Raw genomic sequence first — 27,279 nt, 5'->3', positions numbered from 1 at the left:
ACTAACAGTTAGGCATACAAATAATGTTAAAAGCCAGTTTCTGCCCTTGAGGAGCTCATAATTAATAAGGGAGAAAATATGTTTAAAAAAACTATTTCCAAGCAAATTGTATAAAAATGATACCAGAATTAAGAGGGATCAGAAAAAAGGTTCTTTTAAGAGTTGGAGTTTTAAGTGGAACTTAAAGGAAACCAGAAGACAGAGATGAAGGAAAATCTTCCAGGCATGAGGGACAGACAATAAAAATGCCGACTATCAGAACACAGAAGTGGCTGGGTGGTCCTGTGAATAGACTTCTGGGTCTAGCCTCAGGAAGAGCTACGTTCTAATTAGGTCTCAGACATTTATTAGCTGTATGATTCTGGGCAAGTCACTTACCCTCTGTTTACTTTAATTTCTTCATCTGCAAAATGAGAATAATCATAGCACCTACTTCTAGGATAGTTGTGAGGTTAAAATGAGATACTTGTAAAGCACTTTGCAAACCTTTTGTCTTCTCTTTCTCCTGACATCCTTGACTTCCTTCAAGTCCCAGGGCATGGAGGTATGACCTGAGAGAGAGTTAAGAAGGTCATAATATGGACAAAGAACAGGGTTTGGTTTTGGGAGATATGATAAAGACAATAGTTGTCCCAAAATGAGATTGTGGAGAAGAGCAGTACATGATAGGTTTGGATAGTTGCAAGCAATAATAAAAAATAATGAATAGCTCAATGGCTCTCAGCTGTTAGCAATGGGCCTCTGGAGGTTGGACTATTATATGGATTCATTTCTCCTCATAAAAACAAGGGGATCATGGATCCATATGCTAATCTAAAAATAATCAAACATAGCTTCCATATATGGAATAATTACATCTCAAAAGTATATGTAACTGTTTCAAATATATGTAGATGTCATGTAGAATTACATGAAATATAAATTAATTTTGAGGCATTACTGAATTCATAGTACCTTTTTGTCACCATATATTTTCTCAATTGCCTATGATCTATGATCTTATTGGTATATGAAACTTCCAGTGAGGGAGTTTGCCAAAGAAGGTTGGCACTTTCTCTGCAGTTTAAAATCTTAGTCGAGCTGTCTGGACTATGGAAAAATTCAGTGATTACTGAGAGTCCCACAGCCAGTGAGTATCAGAGCGTAGGCCTTTCTATTCTAAGGGCAACCCTCCATGCACTATACTACATCATACTCTCTGTTAATTTCCTTGATTAACAAATAGTAATATTACAGATATTATGATGAAGATGCTTGTAAAGCTTATCAGTTTTTTTATACACAAAAGGTGTCCTCATCCTCAAAAAGGTTAGAAATCCCTGGAGTAGATAACCTCTATGGTCCCTTTCAGGGTTAAAATTCTTTCATTCATATAAAACTTTATCAAAGTATCTTTTGTCCTCACACTTCTCATATAATCAAAGGTGAATATTTCTGAAAATCATTTAATTATAAACATTAATAATAGTTTTATTTATGTAACTCATTATGGCATGGAAATTATTTCCCTCCCACAATAATCCCATAAAAAATAAAAAAGTACACTCATTCAATAAATGAAGAAAATTAAGTTAGAAGAGATTAAGTGACTTTCTCTTGGTCCTGTACTAGTGTGCACATTACACAAACCATTAAATTCATCTTTCTACCAAAGCAATAGAAATTAATTAGATTGAGACCTTACCTCCTTCCTTCATAGCCTCAGCTTTCTTGTCCCAAAATCAGACTGAAAGTACTTGCAGTACCAATTTTCACATGCTTACAAAATGAAATTTTGCAAATTCTAAAGTGCTAGAAAAATGTCCATTGTCATCATCATTACAGGTAAATATTTAAACCTGATAAGAGATGAGCTTGATTGTTGGCTTTTATTCCAAAGAATATACATTCCCACAAGATAAATATGAGTATCATTCCAGAGATGGAGCCCAAATGGAAGAGTAAAGCCAAGAAGTTCTTGAGCTCTTCCAGTGTCCCTCAAAAACCACATGAAACCAATCCTCTGCTCAGAAGCTGATGGAATGAAATCACTCTCAAGCTCAAGCTAGATTGGAAGGTCTTCAAGCAAAGTTCATCTCATTGAGTGAATTCAGCCCAGCTTAGATAGATTGTGGGAAAGCCAATGAGAGGGTTATTACAGCAAATCAACAACTAAGACCCTCAATTCTGGCTCAGTAGAGAAGCAAATCACTGGGGCAGCTTCCAGTCGCAGCTCAGAAGTCAAACTCTGGGAAACCAAACTGTTTCCTGAAAAGAGCAGACAAAAGCTGCCCCCTAAAAACACAAGGGCCCCTGTGCTCAAAGCCAAGGCTCAAAGCTTCATAGAAAGCTTGGGACAACATCCCCTTTACCCCAGGAGCAGAACCATAAAAGTAAAAAAAGAGGAAATGCCAAAAGAAAAGGAAAAAAAAATGAGCAAGAAACAGAAAAGTACCTTGACCATAGAAAGCTATTATGGTGACAGGACAGAACAAAATACAAACTCAGACAAAGATAAAATATCCACAGAAGACATCTCAAAGAATGAAATGAATTGGTCTCAAGCCCAAAGAAGCTTCTTGGAAGTGCTCATAAAGATTTTAAAAGGCAAATAAGAGAGGTACAAAAAAAATGAGAAAGGTAATCAGAGATATGCATAAGAGAGTCAGCAGCTTGGAAAAGGAAGGGGAAAAATATCTCAAGAAAACAAGTCCATAAAAAGTAGAATTAACCAAATGGAAAAAGAGATACAAAAGCTAACTGAAGAAAATCACACAGTAAAAACTAGAACAGGATAAATGGAAGCTAATGATTCTGTGAGATAGCAAGAATCATTCGATCAAAATAAAAAGAATGAAAAAATGGAAGAAAATGTGAAATACCTCATTGGCAAAATAGCTGACCTGGAAAAAAGATCCATGACCAAAAGAAGGGCCTGTTTAGCATTCTACAAGACATCATTAAGGAAAATTGCCCCGACATTTTAGAAACAGAGGGAGAAATTCTCACTGAAAGAATTCATTGATCACCTTTGAAAAGAAATTGTACAAGAAATAGCCCAAGAAACATTGTTGCAAAACTCCAAAACTACAACCTCAAGGAAAAAATACTGTAAGCTGCCAGACAAAAACAATTCAAATATCAAGGTGCAATAGTCAGGATTACCCAGAATCTACAATAAAATCAGAAGGGATGGAATACCATATTCTGAAAGGCAAAGGACTTAAGATTACATCGAGAATTAACTATTCAGCAAAACTCAGTATCATCTTTCAGGGGAGGCAATGGAATTTCAATGAAGTAAAATACTTTCAATCACTTCTATTGAAAAAAATCAGAACTAAATATAAAATTTAATCTACACAGGACTCAAAAGAAGCAGAGAAAGATAAACAGGGGCAAAATATTTATTAAAGGTTAAACTGTTTACATTTCTAGCTGGGAAAATGATCTGTATAATTCTTGAGAACTGTATCTGTCACTGGGACAGACAGAGGGGGGCATCACATAGACAAAGATATAATTGTGAATAGTCTCTGATATGATGAGACCAAAGAAAAAGGCACTGATAAATGAGAAAAGGTCTATACTGGAAAAAGAGAAAAGGGGAGGCATAATGGGACAATTAGTTCACATGAAAAGGTGTAATAGAGGGAAAGAAGGGAGGGGGACGATGAGCATTGTCTGAAGCTTGAGCTCATCAGTTTTGGCTCTAAGAGAGAATAACTTAATCATTCAGTTGGATATAGAAAATTTTCTAACCCTATAAAGAAGTAGGAGAAGAAAGAAGAAAAGAAAAAGGGAGGGATATTATAGAAAGGAAGGCAGAAACACTAGGGGAAAAAGTAAGAGAAAGGGGGAGGGTTACAGGACATAAGATATTGACAGGAGATAAAGTAGTAGTGGGATGCGTGAAAAAAAAAAGAGGACAAAAGGGAAAGAGAGAACCTAAGTATATATAGGAGAGAAAATAGGGTGGAGGGAAATACAGAACTGGCAGTCATAACTGTAAATGTGAATGGGATGACCTCTCCTATAAAATGGAAGCAAATACAGAGTAGATTTTAAAATAGAATCCTACAATATGTTGTTTACAAGAAACACATTTGACATAAAGAGACACATACAGAGTAAAAGTAAAGGGCAGGGACAGAATTTACTATGCTTCAGTTGAAGTACAAAAAAAAAAAAAAAAGCAAGGGTAGCAAATCTAATCTCAGATAAAGCAAAATAAAAATAGATATTAAAAGAGATAAGGAAGAAATGTACATGTTAATAAAGTAGTAATGATACTAAATGTGTATGCACCAAGTGGTAGACCAGGCAAATTCCTAAAGAAGATTTTAAGCTAGTTACAGGAAAAAATAGACAGCAAAATTATTCTAGTGGGGGACCTCAACCTTCCACTCTCAGAATCAGATAAATTAACCTTAAAATAAACAAGAAAGAAACTAGGTAAGTTATTAGGATCTTAGAAAACCTAGATAGGATAGAGCTCTGGAGAAAACTGAATAGGGACAGAAAGGAATACACCTTTTCCTTAGCAGTACATGACACCTACACAAAAATTGACCATATATTAAGGCATAAAAACCTCATCAATGCAGAACCAGATCAAATGCAGAAAAGCAGGAATAGTAAATGTTTCCTTTTCAGACCATAATGCAATAAAAATTATATTCAATAAAGGGCCAGGGAAAGATAGAAGAAAAAAAACAACTGGAAATTAAATAATATAATTCTAAAGAATGAGTTGGTCAAACAACAACAAATCACAGAGACATTCCATAATTTCATTCAAGAGAATGACAATAATGAGACAACATACTAAAACCTATGGAATGCAGCCAAAGCAGTTCTTAGAGGAAATTTTATATCTCTAAATACCTACATGAATAAAATAAAGAAGAGATCAATGAATTAGGCATGCAACTTAAAAAACTAGAAAAAGAACACATTTAAAACTCCCGATTAAATATCAGATTAGAAATTCTAAAGCTCAAGGGAGAGATTAGTAAAAGAGAAACTAAGAAAACTATTGAATAAATAATACTGAGTTGGTTTTATGAAAAAACCAACAAAATAGATAAAAAGGAAAGAAAAAAACCAAATCACCAATATTAAAAATGAAACAGTGAACTTACTGAAAATTAAAAAGAAATTAAGGGGGACTTCCGGCCAAGATAGCAGAGAGGACATACACATCTACTTAATCTCCGTCTTTGCTCTCAGAATTTATTTCATGACAAGGCCTCAGAATTAGTGCTTGATTGAAAAAAAAAACACACACACAAATAATTACCAACAGAAGACATGCTTGAAATTCACCAGGAAAGGTCTGTTTTTGTTTGTGGGTGGGGGCAATTAGACTGGATGCAGACCAAAGGGAGCTGCAGCACAGCAGACAGAATATGGAGCTGACTAAAGCGGGTGTAGGATGATCTCAGCTGTGTCTGCAGGGAGATGTTTAACACAGTGTTAGCTACTTTGCCCTCGCAGCAAGCCAATAGACCAGCAAAGGATCTGTAAACACAGGAGATAAAGACTATAATCCTGGAAAGCTATGATCTCTCAGGATCTGGCCATACCCACCCTGAGTGTCTCAGCATGCTCTCAGAGTCTTAGTATCAAAACCCTGAGGAGACTAAAAAGACTGTCTCCAGATGAATCCCAAAAAGGGGATATGATTTGGTCCTCAATACACAAGACTCTCATAGAAGAAATTAAAAAGGCTCTTACATGAGAGCTAGAAGAAAAATAAGAAAAGGAAAGAGAAACTTGGCAAGAGAGTCTAGATAAGTCATCCCACTCATTTAAAAATGGAGTGGATAAAGAAATCAAATCCTTGAAAAATAGAATTAGTGAATTGGAAAAAGAAAATAGCTCTCTAAAAAATAAAACTGACAAAATGGAAAAAATTCCATAGAACAAAACAACTCACTTAAAAGCTCAAGTGGACAACTAGAAAATGATTTAAAAAGTGAGTGAAGAAAATAATTAATTGAAAATCAGAATTGAACAAATGGAATTGAATGACTCAAGGAGACACCAAGAATCAGTCAAGCAAAACCAAAAAGAAAAAAGAAAAAAGAAACAATGGGAAAAAAATGTCAAATACCTTCTTGGTAAAACAACAGATCTGGAAAATAGATCTAGGAGAGACAATCTGAGAATTATTGGACTCCCTGAAAAATATGATGAAAAAAAAAGCCTGGGCACTATTTTCCAAAAAATTATCAAAGAGAACTGCCCAGAAATTATAGAAACAGAGGATAAAAGAGACAATGAAAGAATTCATCAATCACCTACTGAAAGGGACCCTAAAATCAAAACTCCAAGAAATATAGTGGCCCAATGCCAGAATTATCAGGTAAGGGAAAAAATACTGCAAGCTGCTAGAAAAAAATCAATTCAAATATAGAGGAGCCACAATAAGGATTACTAAGCTAGCAGCGTCCACATTAAAGGATTAAAGAGCCTGGAATATGATAGTCCAAAAGGCTAAGGAACTTGGTATGCAGTCAAAAATAACTTACACAGTCAAAATGAGCATTTTCTAGGGAAGAAGATGGACATTCAACAAAATAAGTGTATTTCATCTATTTCTGATGAAGAAACCAGAACTAAACAAAAAGTTTGATCTCCAAATATAGAACTCAAGAGTAATCGAAAAAGATAAAAAGAAATCTTGGGAACTATATTTCTGTTATAAAGATATATAAAGAACACATGTATAATTTGTTCTTGAAACTAGAGGTAGAAAGGAAATTGTACCACAAAAAGGCTAAGGTGGGGGTACTACATCTCATGAAGAGGCAAAGGAAACCCATTACATCTGAAAGAAAGAATGGAGGGGGATGAACATAGTGTGTATCATACTCTCATCAGAATTGGCTTAAAGAGAAAAATATTAGACATATTTGATTTATGGTGAAACTTCTTCCACCTCATTGAAAAGTGGGAGGGGAAAAGTGAAAAGGGAAGGAGTAAGCTAAGCAAAAGGGAATACAGAAATTGTGAGGAAAGGGGGGAAACATACTTGAAGCAGGGTGATACATACAGAGTAAAGGTAAAAGGTTGGTGCAGAATCTACTATGCTTCAGGTGAAGTCAAAAAAGCAGGAGTAGCCATCCTGATCTCAGATCAAGCAAAAGCAAAAACTGATCTAATTAAAAGAGATAAGGAAAGGTACTATATCTTGCTAAAGGGTAGCATAGACAATGAAGCAATATCAATATTAAACATATATACAACAAGTGGTGTGGCATCTAAATTCTTAAAAGAGAAATTAAGAGAGCTACAAGAAGAAATAGACAGCAAAACTATAATAGTGAGAGATCTCAACCTTGCACTCTCAGAATTAGAGAAATCAAACCACAAAATAAATAAGAAAGAAGTCAGAGGTAAATAGAACACTAGAAAAGTTAGATATGATAGATCTTTGGAGAAAATGAAATGGAGACAGAAAGGAGTACACTTTCTTCTCAGTAGTTCATGGAATCTATACAAAAATTGACCATATATTAGGACATAAAAACCTCAAACTCAAATGCAGTAAGGCAGAAATCGTAAATGCATCATTTTCAGACCGCGATGCAATGAAAATCATATTCAATAAAAGGTCAGGGGGAAATAGACAAAAAAGTAATTGGAAACTAAATAATCTCATATTAAAGCATGATTGGGTGAAACAGCAAATCATACACATAATTAATAACTTCACCCAAGAAAATGACAATAATGAGATATCATACCAAAATGTGTGGGATGCAAAGTGGTAAGAAGGGGAAAATTTATATCTCTAGAGGTCTAAAAATAAAATAGAGAAAGAGAAGGACATTGAATTAGGTTTGCAACTAAAAAAGCTAGAAAAGGAACAAATTAAAAAACCCCTAGTCAAACATTGAACTTGAAACACTAAAATAAAAGGAGACATTAATAAAATTGAAAGTAAAAAAACTATTGAATTAATTAATAAGACTAAGAGTTGGTTCTATGAAAAAAACAACAAAATAGACAAACCCTTAGTAAATCTGATTTAAAAAAAGAAAGAGGAAAATCAAATTGTTAGTCTTAAAAATGAAAAGGGAGAACTTGCCACTAATGAAGAGGAAATTAGAGCAATAATTAGGAGTTACTTTGCCCAATTTTATGCAAACAAATTTGATAACTTAAATGAAATGGAAGAATACCTTCAAAAATATAGCTTGCCCAGATTAACAGAGCAAGAAGTAAATTGGTTAAACAGTCCCATCTTAGAAAAAGAAATAGAACAAGCTATTAATCAACTCCCTAAGAAAAAATCCTCAGGACCTAATAGATTTACATGTGAATTCTACCAAACATTTAAAGAACAATTAATTCCAATGCTATATAAACTATTTGAAAAAATAGGGATTGAAGAAGTCCTACCAAATTCCTTTTATGACACAGACATGGTACTGATATCTAAACCAGGTAGATTGAAAACAGAGAAAGAAAATTATAGACCAATCTCCCTAATGAATATTGATGCTAAAATCTTAAATAAAATATTAGCAAAAAGATTACAGAAAATCATCCCCAGAATAATACACTATGACCAAGTAGGATTTATTCCAGGAATGCAAGGCTGGTTCAATATTGGGAAAACTATTAGCATAATTGACTATATTAATAAACAAATGAACAAAACCTATATGATCATCTCAATCAATGCAGAAAAAGCATTTGATAAAACCCAACATCCATTCATAATAAAAACACTTGAGAGGATAAGAATAAATGAACTTTTTCTTAAAATAGTCAGAAGCATGTATTTAAAACCATCAGTGAAAATCATATGTAAAGGGGATAAGCTGGAACCTTACCCAAGGTTGCCCACTATCACCATTATTATTCAATATTGTATTAGAAATGCTAGCCTCAGCAATAAAAGTCAAGAAAGAGATTAAAGGAATTAGAGTAGATAATGAGGAAACCAAGTTATCACTCTTTGCAGATGATAGGATACTTAGAGAACCCCAGAGATTCTACTAAAAAGCTATTAGAAATAATTCATAACTTTAGCAAAGTTACAGGATACAAAATAAATCCACATAAATCCTCAGCATTTTAATACATCACCAACAAAATCTAACGGCAAGAGATACAAAGAGAAATTCCATTCAAAATAACTGTTGATAGCATAAAATATTTGGGAATCTATCTATCAAAGGAAAGTCAGGAATTACATGAGCAAAATTACAAAACATTTTCCACATAAAGTCAGATTTAAATAACTGGAAAAATATTAAGTGCTGTTGGATAGGCTGAGTGAATATAATAAAGATGACAATACTCCCTAATCTATTTATTTTGTGCTATACCAGACTCCCAAGAAACTATTTTAATGATCTAGAAAAAATAACAACAAAATTCATATGGAAGAACAAAAGGTCGAGAATTTCAAGGGAATTAATGAAAAAAAAATCAAATGAAGGTGGCCTAGCTGTACCTGATTTAAAACTATATTATAAAGCAGCAGTCACCAAAATTATTTGGTATTGGCTAAGAAATAGATTAGTTGATCAGTGGAATAGGTTAGGTTCACAGGACAAAGTAGTCAATAACTATAGCAATCTAGTGTTTGACAAACTCAAAGATCCCACCTTTTGGGATAAGAATTCATTATTTGACAAAAATTGCTGGGAAAAATGGAAATTAGTATGGCAGAAATTACATGGACCCACACTTAACATTATATACCAAGATAAGGTCAAAATAGGTCCATGATTTAGGCATAAAGAACAAGATCATAAATAAATTAGAGGAACATAGGATATTTTACCTCTCAGACTTGTGGAGGAGGAAGGAATTCGTAACCAAAGAAGAACTGGAGATCATTATTAATCACAAAATAGAAAATTTTGATTACATCAAATTAAAAAGTTTTTGTACAAACAAAACTAATAAACAAAATCAGAAGGGAAGCAAAAAACTGGGAAAATATTTTTATAGTTAAAGGTTCTGATAAAGGCCTCATTTCCAAAATATATAATTGACTCTAATTTATGAGAAATCAAGCCATTCTCCAGTTGATAAATAGTCAAAGGACATGAACAGATGATGAAATTGAAACTATTTCCACTCATATAAAAAAGTGTTCCAAATCACTATTGATCAGAGAAATGCAAATTAAGACAATTCTGAGATACTTGTCAGATTGGCTAAGATGACAGCAAAAAATAATGATGAATGTTGGAGGGCATGTGGGAAAACAGGGACACTGATACATTGTTGGTGGAGTTGTGAAGATTGAATTCCTAGGAATATTACTGTTAGGCATTAAAATAACAACATGACAATACCTGGATTGATTTTCAGATCCACTCTAGTCCTTTGAAAGTCTACCTACCAAATATCCACACTGCTCTTGTAATACTTTTTTTTTTAACTACTCACAGGAAAGTGAATAAAACCTGTTGCAAATAAGCCCTAAATCAAGGTCAGACCATAAAAGCAAAAGCCACCTAGTTTTTACAGAAGAAAAAGTGAACCCATACAAAAGCTTTCATTTGCTTTAGATTGATTTCTTTATTATATGTGATAGTTGGTTCTATGAAACACCTACCTATATTCAATGAGTTATGAATTTAATGGATTGCTACAATGGCTTTTTTACAATTCCTAGAGATCACTTAATTCAAGAGGAGAAAACCAGATGTGTTGTGACTTGCCATCCGTAGTCACAGTTAGTCCGTAGCAGAGCCAAGATCAAAATCTGTCTTTTGCCACTTTCCACTATGCTACACAGTCCTTGGGCTTGGTTAGGATTGTGAGGCTGCTTTGTTCTTTGAGATTAAGATAGACCTAAACTTTATGGGTGGGACAAGTTATTTAGCCTCTTGGCTCTACTTCCTTGCTCAATGTTAGGAGGGAAACCTGGGAATAATAATGATGGCAACACAGAGCTTAGATTTCCCCTTAAAATGACCTCTTCTAATTTTCCCATTTCTTTCCCAGTATTCTTTCCTAGCATCTAATAGGTGGTGCAGGAGATAGATTTCTGGACTTAAAGTCTTAAATACAAATCCTCCCTTAGGTACTTAGACTAGTTATGATTCTGGGCAAGTCACAAAGTTCTGTTCGCCTCAATCCCCACATCAGTAAAAGGACATAAATCCTTCCCCATAGAATTGTTATGAGAATTAAATGAGTTAATGTGTGAAAAGTGCTTTGCAAACTTTAAAATACTAAAGAAATACTTGTTTCTCCATTTATCTGGTGGTATAATCCAGGCAACCCCTTTATGTCTTGGAAGACAATTTCCATTTCATACATTTTATGATCTGGTCAAACTGGTCTACTTGCTGTACTTCATGTGTGACATTTCATCTCCCATAACCATGCCTTCACAAAGGCTGTCCTAAACTGATTTTTGCTCCTTCTTTCTTAAAAATTCCTGATTTTCTTTCAAAGCTCAGCTCAAACACCATCTACCACCTGAGGACTTTACTGCTCTCCCCTCTCCTCATTTGAGAGGGTCTTTCTTTATCCAAATTAGTATATATTTTCTTTATATAAGATTATGTGTCTATTTATATATTCACATGTTGTTTCCTCAGATGGAATGTGAACTCCTTGAGGGAAGGGACTGATTCTCTCTCTCTTTTTTTTTTTTATGTATCCAGCATCTAGCACAGTGTCTGAAATATAAGGATTTATTAAGTGCTCACTATAATCCCTGTGTGGGTTTATAATAATGTATACATTTGGTAGTGAAAGGAAGAGGGATGTTCTTTCAATACTCTTCTTCCTTATGTTATTTCACTTCATCCCTTTTCTTTTAACTAATTATGTTCTGTGGCTGACTAGTAAAAAATAGCACGAGAGAGACTCCCGGATTGTGGTTTTATGAAAACTGCAGACTCATGGAATTTTGTCAAACTAGGGTAACTTACCTGGGGGACTCACACCCTGTCCCTAGGTGTTACATTAAAAAAACAAACAAATAAACAAACAAACAAACTTCACAAAGGATTCTACTCTAGCCAACTATCTTCACTTCTCCCCAGACAAATGACCTTTTAAAACTCAAAGATTCCCCTTCTTTCCTGTCCTATAGACACTACCTTCCTTTTGATGATCATCTCTAATTTATCCTGTTGATATCGTGTTTGTTTGCTTGTGGTTTCCCCATTAGACCATGAGATCTCAGAAACCAAAGACTATCTTTTGCCTTTCTTGTTTCTCCAATGCTTAGCATGGTGCCTGACACATTATAAGCCCTTAATGGATGTTGGGTGCTTGACTGCTGGTATTGCTTCAGCAAAAGCAGCACCTATCTCTGAAACTGACCTTTCTTTTTCCTTCTTCTTCTTCAAGCACCACAAACTTATCATGCCAATACTTTCACATTTCCTTGAGCTTCTAAGTAAATTCCCTATTGTGGTTTCCTCTAGCTTATAACTCTTTTGTTTGCTTTTCTCTGGTTAATCAAGGGAAGTTCTCTAGTGTCAGTCATTCTTGTTGTTAACAATGAAAATAAATCATGACAAGGAGGATCTCCTTGGATAAGTAAGCTCCATTCTAATTTAACTAATGTTTATGGGTTATGGAGAGTCAGGAAAGATATCTGTCCAGTTCCAAGCAGTATCTCAGCTCTCTATAAGGGCTTTAAAAAGCCCTTTCATTTTAGATGGTTAACAAAAATATCATATTTCTCTTTAAATGTTACACTGACTTAATGTCTAACTTCCCAGGTTAAGCTATAAACTCTTTAAAAGGATGGCTACATGTTTAGTTTTAGAATCAGATTTAGAATGTTAGAGTTTAAAAAATTAAGCTGGTACAGTTTTTTACTCATATGCAGAGAAAATAAATATTCCTGATTGCCAGGCTAGTGCTTTTTTTTTTTTTTTAATCTTCCCAAAAAGCCTAATAAAGGACTATGCACATAGTATGGATTCAATAATACTTTTAAAAGGAAGATTGTTTTTAATCTGGGGTTTTAACATTCTTCAAAAACTTTATAATATTGAATTAAAAAATACATGTAAAGAAGACATTCCCTGGAAGCTAGTAATTAAATTGATTCAATTTCACAAGGATTCAGTAAGCATCTACTATGTATGATTAATAATAATGATAAGCTAACACACATATAGCTCTTTAAAGTTTATAAAGCACTTTATAAAATTTCATTCAAGCCTCACAATAATCCTATCAGTTTTGTGATATTATTTTTCTTCATGGGGAAAAGTAAATACAAGATGCTGAGATTTAACACAGAGACTATTTTTTAAAGAAGACCACAAAAGCCAGGAATAAAGATAGCATGTGAACACTGTCAAACTTTTTCCAGAGTTTGGTCTAAGAAAGACAGAGTTAGGTTGTATCTATGGGTTTATTCCTTCTAAGAAGGAATACATGGAATATGTATATATGGATACATGGAAGGTCCGGGAGGGTTTGGCAGCAGAGCTTATAATGAGGTAGAATCACATATTGGTCTTCTCAGGTTATCTCTGGGCTGGGCTATTTTTCAGAAGGCATATCCATAACCAGATCAAGTGTCCATGAGTCAGTCTGTATTACTTCTATAGCATAACAGCAAGAGTTCCAGGTTCAGCAAAAGAATACTGTAAGGAATTTCTGGTATGCCCCACTTAAGGAATGCTCAATTTGTCTCTTGCTTGACTGATTCTGAGTCCCAGGGTAGTTTGCTCTCCTCTGGATAATGGGGGAGTTTGAACAAATCAAAGTGTTAATAAAAATTATTAACTGCTTCAGTTTCAGAACACCAAACTATTATCAAGAATTTTAGTAACTATGGCAATATAAAAGAAGAAAGCCCCCAAACCCGAGGTCCATGAACTTGCTAACTGCATTTTAATATAATGGATTTCCTTTACAAGTCTAAATGTTTTATTTTATGTATTTAAAAGCTTTATTCTAAGATGTCAATAGACTTCACCAGAAAATCAGAGGGGCCTATGATTCATAAAAAGATTAGAAACCATGCTTTAAACTTTGTACATAATGAATGAATTACTCATTACCACTTATGAATTATTCTGACTACACTAAATTCTGTAGATAAAGAAAGAAGAGGAAGTCACATCTATCTTCAAAAAGAAAGCTATTAAAGTAATCTTGGACTATAAGTGACCCTTATAGTTGGAAATCCTTCTATTAACATGGCTTTCTTACTCAAGGTTTCTTCTGAAATGTCCTACCAGGTTTAGTTTCCCTAAACTCCCTGTCCTTCTATTGTTATGGGCCAGAACTTGAAACAAGGTGATAACTCAAGGGAGATGTTAGAATCCTAGTGTTAACTCAATGGAATTGATACAATGCTTATTGGTTCACACCTTAGAGCGAATCCTTACAAAGTGATAAGTCAGTTGCCTAATTTAGCATGGTATTTAGCAAATCCTCTAGCTCACTAATGTATTTAAGTACTCATTGGAGTTCACACTTTTGGGAGATTCACAAAGTTAACTTTGTAACTTTGTGAATTCATACCTCCCTTAATCCCTCCCTCAGAGGAGGAGTCAACATTTAAGAGATCATATATAAGAAGCTGACAGAGGCTCAGTCAGAAGTCAGTTCGGAACATTGCCAGGAGTTGGAGAGGAACACTCTGGGACAGACACAGAGGCACTCTCTCAGAGGCAAGACAGATTCATTCCATCTTCTACCTTTGTGCTGGCTGGAGGCTGAAGAAAGCAGAGACAGAAGCAAAGGACAAAGCTGCAAGAGCTTTTAGAGCCAAAGAGAGAGAGAGGTCTCTAAGAAAGCTAACCGGGCTTGGGAAGAGATAAGAAATAAACATTTGGATTTTATCAGCTGGCTATATTTGAAGTGATTATTACTCAGAACTGAAACTAAGGCTGCCTCCAGAAAACCTTCCCGAGAAACCTGCTCCCAGAGAGAACCATTATATTATAAAAAAGAAGAGAACACCACATTCTGTGATCATCCATCTAGAGTAAGGATTCTTAGGAGAGCAGGATCTGGTTTTTTGCCTTTCTTTGTATCTCCAATACATTGTACAATACATAGCACAGAGTAGGCCCTTGTAAGTGCTTACAGATTGACTGACTTAATCTGGGGACCACAAATGTGAGACTATGACTTTGGATAGGGGGAAAAAAAATGATATATATATATATATATATATATATATATATATATATATTTTTTTTTTTCACTCATCTCTACCTGAAATTGTATTTTTTTTTTCAAATACAAACATAAATCACAAACATTTTTCTGAGATGGATTTATGATTCTGATGGATCTATGTAAATCTGAGATTTACAAAAGGATCTATGTCACAAAAAAAGGTTAAGAACTCTGGGTGGAGAGTTCTTTATTAATTAGTTACTCTTTATTAATCAGAACCAGAAGATAACAGATTTAGAAACTGAAGAAACATCAAAGATCATATGTCCCAATCTTCTCATGATTTACACAATAGAAAACTGAAGCTGAGAGAGGTCACATAACTTCTTCAGGATCACACAACTACTAAGTGTCAAAGACAGGATTTGAACCCAGGTCTTTCTGACTTTCCAAGTACAGTATTACTCTATCCACTATATCACATTGCCTTTAATCCCCCATCCAGGTTCCATTTGCTTTTGGTTTAAGGAATCTTTCACCTTTTACTGATTTCTAAACTTGTATGATTACAGAACTTCAATTCAAGGCAGTAAGCCTTTTGAACCTTGCTAGTGACTGAGGCTACCTAACACTGAGTTCAGACCAGAAGTACATTGCATCCACTTCTAATTACTTTCCCCCATATCTTGCCATTGCCAACATAACTGAATGCCCCTCTGCTCTTTCTTTCCCTTCTTCCCTTTACTATTAGATCTATGAGTATACTGCTGTAGTTCAGTAAGTGACTCCCTGGGTGATCTCATTCTGAAATAGAAATTAAGAAGGATTCAGAGATACTGTCCTAGATCTTGCAACTTTTCATCATCAGTCTTGCAACCTATTGCAGTATGTTGTATTAGAAGAATTGGGAAAAGGGAATATAAATGATATGCTCATACCATAGCCCCCAAGTATAATGTCAATTTCTCATTCCATTCATCTGGCTCAGACTGAAAATGTATCTCAAATACTCTAGCTCTTAGACACACTCTCATCCTCAGGAACTCTTAAAGAGTTATATTATATTATTATATAGTTATATAGAAGTTATATTAATATAACCACCAATTTTCCATACATGCCACAGTGATAACTGCTCTCAAGTTAGCCTCCAAGTTTAGATACATTAACCCTGAGGCATTTCTAAATATTCCTCCCAGCCCCCATCAACTTTCCAGTGGCAGGAAAATGGGCAGGGAATCTTCCCATAAAAAGTTGGTCTACTTCTCTCTTTTCCATCAGTTCTGTAGCATCCCCAGCTCCTGAAAATTGGAGAACAAACTTATTCTAGATAATAACTATATTTGTAAGAGAAAAAGCATGTACAAAAATGTTGTGGCTGTCTTTTAAGAGCTCAAAGCATATGAGCCCTTTGATGAGGCAAGATGAGTGAGGCAGGAGATTCATAGAGTGTGAAAAGAGCTCCAGTTTATTATGTTGTACAGCCTTGTTGATATACATTTTTGCAAGCGTGAGCAGTACGTGAACAGTGGGCAATCCACAATCACCATTCAGAGAAGCAGCTTGTGGGCTTTGAGTATGCATGGTATCTGCCAATGGGAGAAGAGCCAATCCAGCAATTCAGCAACTCGCTCACAGGCAAGGGGCCCTATTCAGGCATCCCTGTTTATGTAGCCACTGGTTGTGACCCCCAGCTTACTCATTCCCATGATCACAAGTCATTGCTCTTTGCTCAACAAGGGCGTTTAGTGGCAGAAAACTTATTGTACACCAAAGGTCGAGGTGGGTTCAGTACTTCCTCTTGGGAGGGTCCCATAACTCAGCAATTCACCCTTTTTATCTTTTTGATAAAAGTCCTTTCTTGAGCTGCAACTTCTGAAAGGATGGTGGAGAAAGATCTATAAAATCATTCTATATTACATGACAACAACAAAGCAGTATCAACATAACAACACAAAGTGATTCTAGTTTTAACCATCATGAAACCGATGTTTGATTTTTTCAGCAGTTTTACCTGGATTCAAATCTTTATGGGAAGCTTTCTCTATATCAGATGCTAATTTATATATACTTTCTGTCACCTTCAATTGTGTTATTGAGAAATAAGGCATTCAAATGCCTTTTGAAATTGTCCCAATCATAATCTTGAGCTGTACAATTATACAGAAAAAGGGTTATACAAACCTTTGTACATCTGTAATCACATTGTAATTAAGCCTGGTGTTTAAGTATCTCTACTTCTGCTCTTATTTCCAATGATACTTCCCTTAAATGTTTTATCCTCTGATACAATTGTTCATCTATCTTAGACTGTTGGGCAAAACCCACTAAGACAGTCCTAACTAGTTCCTCTATACATCTAGCTTGTACTATACTGTTTTGTCCCCTGCATATGCCATAGTATGTGTCACATGATACCTCATTCCCATAAGCCATGGTAGGTCCATCGTGATAGCCCACCTTTTGGGCTCTGTTGCCAATCCTGAGTGTATGTAACACAAACCCATATATTTAGAAAGCATCTTGGGGACACATCTTCTCCTCCTTTTTGGATGGTCACCTTTTCTTCCTTCTTTTTCTTTTCTGTTTTATGGACAACTCTGAGATGTCCAGTGGGAATCCACTGCTGAAGCATATCTTGCTCTCACATTAGAACCCTATAGGGTCCCTCCCATCCTTCAGGGCCCTTTTTCATTACCATAGTCTCGTTCTTTGGGGGTCTTCTTAATGAAAATGGGATATTATCTTTTAATGATTCTCTGTCTATGTTCACCAAAGAATATTTCATAGCTGGACTTAAATCATTTGAATCAAATTTTAAGTAATTTATTGTGTACACTGTTTTATCTATATCTTTCTGAGTGACCCTACCTCCACCTCCCTCATTTTGTTTTTTGATAAATCTCTTGAGGATCTGATAAGTCCTGTCTACCATGGCCTCTCCTGTAGGGTTGTAAGGAATCCCCAAAATATGATGTATGGAGAATTTCTGTAAGAACTGTTTTAATATTTTTGAGGTATATGAGAGTCCACTATCAGTCTTAATCATAGAGGCAAACAGTGAAATAGGTGATTTATAACATGTGAAGCAGCTTCCCCTCGTTGAGAGGATGCAGATACAAAGCCTGAGTAAGTGTCAACTGTTAACATGAATGCATGTTTTTCCCATATGTGTAACATCAATTTGCCATATATCATTTGGCCTGTCACCTCTGGGGTTAGTCCAGCCCTACAGGTCTTTGAGAATATGGTACACAAGCTACACATCTTTTTACTATGCTTGCTGCTTCTTGCTGGGACACCCCATACAATCTCTGAAGATATCTGGCAGACAGATGCAAATGTTCATGAACTTTTATTGCTTGTTCTAGAAAGCAGAGAAGAATACATTGAGTAAGCAGACCATCCACTATTTTATTCCCTTCAAATATAGGTCTCAGCCCATCCATATGAGAGCATTATATGAAAAGGGTGCATTATATGACTCTCATTAAAATCACCTCTTGTACCTCCTGAAACAATAAAAAGATGGCCTTTATATATGTCGTTTCTATTCTCTGGATCACCCAAACTGCATAGTGACTATCTGAAATAATATTGATGGGTTTGTCTATTTTCAATGCTTGTATAATGGCATACAACTCATTTTGCTGTGTAGAGGTGTAAGGTGTAGTAAATACATTAGAAATGCCCAATTGTGGGAATATATGGCTGGTTTATTTTGCTTGGTGGAATCAGTGAACACATTAGGGCCTTTAAGTGGATGTATTTTTGTTTTTATGGGAAATATCCATTGCCACTGTTCATCTCCTAATCCTAACAAAATAGTCAAGGTTTCCTGAGTAGCTATTAAACAATCTAACCTATCCTTGTCTATGTTAATCCATATAATTCCTTTTTCTCCTGTTAATTGGATCATTCTGAGCAATGTTTTCCTTGCTATTTCAATTGTCATGTCTTTTCTGTAAAACAAATACAGGAGCATTCCATGGGCTATTTGTTTCCTCATTATTTCCTAATTCTAATTGTTCTTATACTAACTGATGTAAAGCTACTGTTTTTCCTTCAGTCAGGGGCCATTACTTCACCCATACTGGTGTGTCAATAGTCCAAGTCATTTTTAGAGTGGTGGAAGCCGCAGCAGCAATGACCCCTCCTAAAAATCTGTGGTGTTTTCCACCCCTAATTGGTGTAATATATCCCTAGCCCATAAGTTAATATGTAAGCCTTCCATTATTAAAGGAAAAATAGTTCCTGTCTTTCCTGTCTTTTTGCCAATTTACTGATTCAGTGGACATCAAAGCCTCCTTATTGCCTCCTATCCCTGTCACTCTATTGTTAGCTAAAGTCATAGGACACCAAAAGGGCCATTGAGAAGCAGCCACCACAGTTCTGTGAGCTCCAGTGTCTATTAATTCTTTAAACTGTTGGTTATTCAAACTAAGGGTCAGTATCAGCCAAGTGAGTTTAATAGCCTTTGTAAAATATGTTTGTATAATGGCCTCTGAATTTGGACCCATCTGTGGGGCTAATACACATTTATTATCTTCTGTTTTCACTATAAGTTCAGATGGAATGACTATTCCTTGAGCTATATACATTGTCCCTTGTTAAGATATGTTTCAATATGGTCAGTGTTAATCATAGTTACAGACACAGGCATTTCTTCATATATTTGTATGACTGGGGTAGCTAATGAATACTGGGATAGTGGAGGATTTATAACAAGGATTTTAAATTGTTTTCCTCTTTGATACTGTTGAATGGGCACTTCACAAACAGCATGAGGGGGTAGGTGGTAAATAATCATTGCTCTGCAACAATCTGCATTACAATTCTAACATAACAAAGCCTTTAATGTCCTATTTACACCTCCTACATTTCCCAGGGCCTTAGCTACAGCATCCTGTAATTGAGCAACAAAACCAGTGAAGGGCTCCACAGTTTTTTGTCTTATTTGGGTAAAGCTTTCCTTTTTACCCTTTTCTACAGGAAAAAACTCCATGTTGTTCTGGCACATTGGGATATTGAATTTGATCTCCATTGTCTGCATGAGCCCCAGTGCTGCTAAATTGTTCAAAGTATAACTTCATGCTTGCTTCTGGAGCAACCTGAGTGACAGTCAATCAAGTCTGTTCTAAAAATTCCGTCATCCAGAAGCCTGGCCTGGAGTCAACACTGCACATGTGAGTGCTTTCCAATCATTGGGGGACAAAATTGCCCATGACGTTGTTTCAAATTGTAACATAACAAAAGGTGCTATGGGTTCATATTTATGAACTAAGTCCTTAAGTGGGGTTAGAACTTTAAAGGGAAGTGGTTCATGTCTGCTCTAACCCTGTTCAGGCATCCCTGTTTATGTAGCCACTGGCTGTGAACCTCCAGCTTACCGTTCTCATGATCACAAATCATTGCTTCTTGCTCAACAAGGGCATTTCTGCAATGTGACAGAAAACTTATTGTGCGCCAAAGGTCGAAGTGGCTTCGGTAGGGTCTTGGCAGGGTCCCATAACTCAGCACAAAAGAGCAAATTAATTTTATATCTATCTACATCACTCATTTACTTAAAAATCTCTTTACTCTTTCTCCAAAGGAGGGCAATAGGTCAAAGAAAAAGAAAATCAACAAATTCATTTAGCTTTTCTTATCACCTCAAAAAAGTAGAACATACCATCAGGGGTCCAGGATCATTTTGGTCAGAGGCAAATGGTAGCAAAGGGAGGAATACTTGAAAACTACTCTAGTGCCATTAGAGAAGTGCCCAACAAGAAGATGAGCCTTGAACCTGGACCATTTTGCCAAAAGACAAGGATTTTCAGAGACAGTGCAGAGCTTAAATGAAATAAGTAGAGAATATTTCTTCAGCAGCCCTGAAAACTGCTTCAGGTTTATATAGTTTTAAATATCCACCTTGTGGTAGAATATAAACAGTTGTTAGTACTTCCTTTGTTTGTTTTTCTCAAATGAATGTTTTGGGGTGTTCAGCTATTAACATTCCTTTTGGAAGTAAGAAATAAAGGTCTGTACCATATCTAATTCATGCTGTATAATATGTACTCTTTATTTTTCCCTCGCCAATCACTTTTGGGGAAAACCAAAATATGAAGCTAATGAACAGAAAAATTCAGTAGAGGTCAAATAACTAGACTGAACCCAATTTGGACCAGAAGCCTGAAACCAGAACAAATGAGGCCCTCAGTGATGCCTTAACATTAGATTACCTCATCATATCTCAGAGCTATCTATATTCTCTGAATTAGGAACAGATTCATTTCTTTTTTTTTTTTTCCCTGTAAAATTCAATTCTGCAGTCCTTTTCCCAAGATCTACTCCCTTCCTGTTCTTCACCATATACAGACTGAACAGTCTTGACAAAGCAAATTTGGAACCAGATTCCCTTCCTACTAAGACAAATTCCCTTTCCTCCCACTCACTCTCCAAAATAGATATGCATTTCCCTTTCCTCAATGGCACATATTTCTACAGAAGACTGAGTGAAAACTGCCTTTGAGTTCACAGATAGAAGTTTTCTCAATTTCTCAGACAGGTAATTTCTGCAGTGAATAATATGACTTACAGTCAACAGATTTCCCATTTGCCAGATGTCCCATTCACAGATGCAAATTTAAAAGATTAATTGGGCTACCATGTTCTGAAAGCTGTAGCACTCATTTCTTTCAACTTTCAGGTGTATTTTTAGGTCCTTGAAGCATCTGTTTTAAAACAAGAAAGATATAAAATAATTAATTCATCGAATTTGAATCCTATGAGGTATGGCTACCATAGAGATTCATTACTTTCAAGCTTCTACAAAATAGGCTGACAGGTCACTGTCCTTCCAGAGTAAACTATACTTATTTAAGGGTGTACCAGTTTGGGTTGTCCAAAACATTAGTTAGTACCAGGTTATATGACTTTCACCACAGAACTCTACAATTCCTGTGCCTAGTAAACTGCTCAAATGAAAAATGACTGCAAAATCAAACAATAACTTTTTCAAAGGTGACACACTGAAGTGATCACTAGGTTAATTAATTGCTTCCTCATATATGGTAATCTACTTCCCTATCCCTATGCCTTTCCTTTGGTTGACCCACATCCTTACATGTCTCTTGAAATGCCTAATCTCCAGGATTTAGGCCAAATGTCACCTTCTACATGATTCCTTTCCTAATCCCCCTAACTATTAGTGCTCCCCATCTCCCTTCCCCAAAAGCCAACTTGGTATGCATGTGTGCATAAAATCATCTATATAAAGATAGAAAATAACATACAAAATATATAATAGCTAATTTTATATATTCACAATTATGATCTCATTTGAACCGCACAACAATCCTTGAGGATAGATTCTGTTATTATCACTATTTTACAGATGAGAAAACTGAGGCAAAGAAATTAAGTGATTTATCCAGGGTCTGAGGCTGGATTTGAACTCAGGTCTTCCTGACTTTAGATCCAAAACTCTATCCTCTGTGCTACCTAGCTGCCAATATGTATAATATATATATGTATACATACATACATATATACATAGTTTCCTCAACAGAATGCGCGCTGTTAGAGGACAGATCCTATTTTGTTCATTTAGCTCCTAGCTGGACACATATGAAAACAATTAATGTTAATAAGTTGCTTGATTAACTGATAAGTGGTTAACTGTGGTTCATTTTTCAAGCAACTCACCACTTGACCAGAATTAATATAATATTAATTATAATTAATATAATTAATATTAATTGCTTCCTTTTATTAATTAATATATTTAATTAATATAAAGAACCCTTTTTAATATAAAAATGTTCATGGCTCCCTGTATCAATAAGTTGTAAAATTAATAATTTTTGATTAAGAAACTATCTGATGAAGAAATCCATTATGAGTTCTATAACATTTAAAATTAATTTATATATTTTAAAATTATACCGACATATACATATGTTTTAGCTCTTTTAGTTTTGGACTCAAAGGTAAACTTTCTTTCTTTACTATGGTTTATTATATGATAAGACATTACACTATTAAAATCTTCTTTTCATAGAATTATAGGTTTGGAGTTAAAAGGATCCAAGTTGGACCACAGTCATTAATTCAATCTCTCTTGTTTTATAAGTGAAAAAACTGAAACTCAGAGGGGTTAAGGAGTTTGAGCAGTTACAATAGGAGTAGAGGATAGAGATGGTGTTTGAACCTACATTTTCAGAGTCTAAATTTATTGTTCCTTCCAGTATTTTACACTGGGTCCTCTATGGGATAAGATGAGTGAAGACAGTCTCATGGGACTATAACCTTAATTGTGACTTGAGAATTTATAATAACAAGTAGAGCTATAGCTAAAAAAAAAAAAAGTTACAGTTGTTCCTTCCCCCTATTTCCCACCACTTTTTAATTAGCATTTAGGTACCTCTTTTTTTTTTTTTCAAAACATATGCAAGGATAATTTTTCACCACTGATCCTTGCAAAATGTTATGTTCTAATTTCCCTCCCTTCCTCCCACTCCCTCTCCTAGATGGCAAGTAATCCAATATATGTTAAACATGGTAAATATATATGTAAATCCAACATAGACATATGTATTTCTATAATTATTTTGCTGTACAAAAAGAAAAAAAATGAGAAAGAAAATAAAATTCAAGCATACAACAACAAAAGAAGTGAAAATGCTATGTTGTGAGCCATACTCAGTTCCCATAGTCCTCTCTCTGGGTGTAAATAGTTCTCATCATCACAAGATTATTAGAACTGCTCTGACTCATCTCATTGTTGAGAAGAGCCATATCCATCAGAATTGATCATTGTATAATCTTATTATTGCTGTATACAATGAAATCCTGATTCTGTTCATTTCACTTAACATCAGTTCATGTAACTATCCAGGCCTCTCTAAAATCATCCTCCTGATTGTTTCTTATAGAACAATAGCATACCATAACATTTATATACCATAATTTATTCAGCCATTCTCCAAGTGATGGGCATCCACTCAGTTTCCAGTTTCTTGATGCTACAAAAAGGGCTGCCTTAAGTACCTCTTTTAAAGGCAATTTATTCTTTCATTTCTGAGATAGATTTCCTAGATTAGAATGTAAGTGTAACCTTTCTCAAACAAAGGGAGAAAAGGCCAGATGAGAGGAAAGGAGGTTTCTGTGTTCAGGTTATGTAATCTTATGTTTTATAGTTTTTACTTTGCACTCCTTTTACACAGACACCTTGTCAGATGGGAGATGCCCTTTCTCTCAAGATTGTAATAACCACCCTTTTGTTTTATCTTATTCTCAAAGTCTCTGATTGTTTTTTTGGTCACTACTGTCCCACATATTTTGGGGGTTCATCTGGGATATTTCTTGTTTGTGAGGGGTCTCTCCTATACCAAATCCTTGGGCAGAGTTCTCTGGTGGTCCTTGGACATGGCTCAGGAATTTACACTCCAAAGAGAGAAACTTGAAGAATGCAAAAGTGGAAGTAGGCTAGTAAAGATAGAGGATTAATTCAGCCCAGTAGATAAGCCAGCTGAGAAAAGTATGAAATCCGTCAGGAAAGTTTTGCAGCACAGCCCGGATGAGCAAGAACTGATGAGGAGATGAGAAACTATCTTTAAAAGGTCTTTCCTTTGCCAAGCAACTGGTGAACCATCTAGGTGCTGGTGCCCCAACATCTTTGACAATCCCCCTCCCAATTTCTGTCATGAACAGTGGGCTAGTCTTTGGGCCACAGATCTGCAGCCATACACCTGAGTCCAAATTTCTTTGATCCTTTTGTCCCATGGTCTTAAAGCCCACAAATTTCTTAAAACTCAATGGATGGACGTGAAAGGACAGTTTTCTACCACCTTAAATTTTAGGGCTGTGTGTGTTTAAATTGGAATTCTGATTCTGAAATTTTATGAGATTGTTACTATTAACTAGTGTGTGCCAAATTGTGAACTTGTTTATTCTGGTATAAGATTTTAGAAATATGCGTGCATTAATACTGAAGCATTGTTACTAGAAATTTAAATCTGTATTTGATTTGATTTTAAGTTAAAAACTTTGGGTTCTCTGGTAACTTACCTAAAGAGGTCACATATTTACATCTCCTAATTAGATGAAATATATTTAAGCTACTATGTTGCTTGCTAAATTGTATATTGGGCAATTTGTAAAAACTGTATGAACTATCTTTACCATTTTGTCAGCCCAACTGGATATGTGGTATAAATTTTGTGAAATTTAACTATTTAGAATATTAATCATAAAGTTTGTCTTGCTATCTCCCTTTTACAAAGAAGTAAAAGCAAGGAAACTTGGTGTATAGGGATGTGTGTAATTGCGGAACAAATTTTATCTGAAAGGCGTGTACTATGTTTAAAGACACATAAAAAGGTATTGAGGAAGTACTCCTCCAGAGGGAGGAAGCCTGGCTCCAAAATGACACCAATAGGGAAAAAGTAAAAGCTTTCCCCTGGGCTCTGTTGCATTAAGAGGGGTTAGTGGAATAACGATGGAACAATTTATACCTAAGTAAGGACTATTGATTATGATAATAGAACATATTTTACTTCTAAGGTTATTTAAGAAATAATGGGGAGGGATTGCAAATTAAATGGCAATTCCATACACCTGGACATGTGCCCTCATCAGAGAATGTGGAAAGAATGAATTGCAATCGTAAGAAATGAATTAGTAAATTAACGGTAGAGACGAAATTGCCTTGGACCAAATGTTTGCCTATTGCTTAGTTAGAAGAATTAAGACTTTTCCCAGAAGTGATCAGGGACTTTCCCTGTATGAGATTCTGTTTGGTTCATTTTTATTTTGAAGGGGAAAAAAAAAAGGAAAGACCTTCTTTTGACACAAAAGATAAATTTTTTATATAAAGAATTGACTCTAATTTATAAATCAAACCATTCTCCAGTTGATAAATGGTCAAAGGATACGAACAGACAATTCTCAGATGAAGAAATGGAAACTATTTCTAGCCATATGAAAAGATGCTCCAAGTCATTATTAAACAGAGAAATGCAAATTAAGACAACTCTGAGATACCACTACACACCTGTCAGATTGGTTAAAATGACAGGGAAAGATAATGTGCAATGTTGGAGGGGATGTGGGAAAATAGGGACACTGATACATTGATGGTGGAAATGTGAATACATCCAGCCATTCTGGAGAGCAATTTGGAACTATGCTCAAAAAGTTATCAAACTGTGCATACCCTTTGATCCAGCAGTGTTTCTACTGGGCTTATATCCCAAAGAAATCTTAAAGAAGGGAAAGGGACCTGTATGTTTACAAATGTTTGTGGCAGGTCTCTTTGTAGTAGGCAGAAACTGGAAAATGAGTAGAAGCCCATCAATTGGAGAATGGCTGAATAAATTGTGGTATGTGAATATTATGAAATATTATTGTTCGGTAAGAAATGACCAGCAGGATAATTTCAGAAAGGCCTGGAGAGATTTGCATGAACTGATGCTGAGTGAAATGAGCAGGACCAGGAGATCATTATATACTTCAACAACAATTCTATATGATAAGTTCTGATGGACGTGGCCCTTCTCAACAATATGATGAACCAAATCCATTCCAACAGAGCAGTAATGAATTGAACCAGCTACACTGAGCAAAAGAACTCTGGGAGATGACTATGAACCACTACATAGAATTCCCAATCCCTCTATTTTTGTCTGCCTGCATTTTTTATTTCCTTCACAGGCTAATTGTACACTATTTCAAAGTCTGATTCTTTTTGTACAGCAAAATAACTGTATGGACATGTATACATATATTGTATTTAATTTATACTTTAACATATTTAACATGTATTGATCAACCTGCCATCTATGGGAAGGGGTGGGGGGAAGGAGGGGAAAAACTGGAACAAATGGTTTGGCAATTTCAACGCTGTAAAATTACCCATGAATATAACTTGTAAATAAAAAGCTACAAAAAATTTTTTTAAAAAAAGATAAATTTTTAAGAAATTATATAGTTCAGCCCTGAAGTCAGGAGGACCTGAGTTCAAATCTGATCTCTCAGACATTTAACACTTCCTAGCTGTGTGACCCTGGGCAAATCACTTAATTTGCCCCCAGTTGCCTCAGCAAAAAAATAAAAAATTATATAGTGGAAGTGTCCTCATTCCTTTTTAACCCTTAGGAAACAAAGATTGCTGATCCAGACAATATCTTTGGAGTTTGCAGTTTATAGGAGAGTAGGTGTTTACTAAGT

General features: G+C 35.3%; 1 long non-coding RNA gene across 2 annotated transcripts in view; it reads right to left on the bottom strand.

The window, feature by feature from the left end:
- Positions 1–21,784, bottom strand: part of LOC116420151 — a 71,547-nt gene extending 49,763 nt beyond the window's left edge. For both annotated transcript variants that reach the window (XR_004230427.1, XR_004230426.1), the window contains exon 1: positions 21,647–21,784. This is a non-coding gene — a long non-coding RNA (uncharacterized LOC116420151). The remainder of the gene's footprint in view (positions 1–21,646) is intronic.
- Positions 21,785–27,279: the final 5,495 nt, after the last annotated feature.

This window comes from Sarcophilus harrisii, chromosome 1 (genome assembly GCF_902635505.1).
Source record: "Sarcophilus harrisii chromosome 1, mSarHar1.11, whole genome shotgun sequence".
Classification (NCBI taxonomy): Eukaryota; Metazoa; Chordata; class Mammalia; order Dasyuromorphia; family Dasyuridae; genus Sarcophilus; species Sarcophilus harrisii.
The sequence above is the reverse complement of the archived record's forward strand: the minus strand, read 5'-3'. Positions and strand labels throughout refer to the sequence as shown.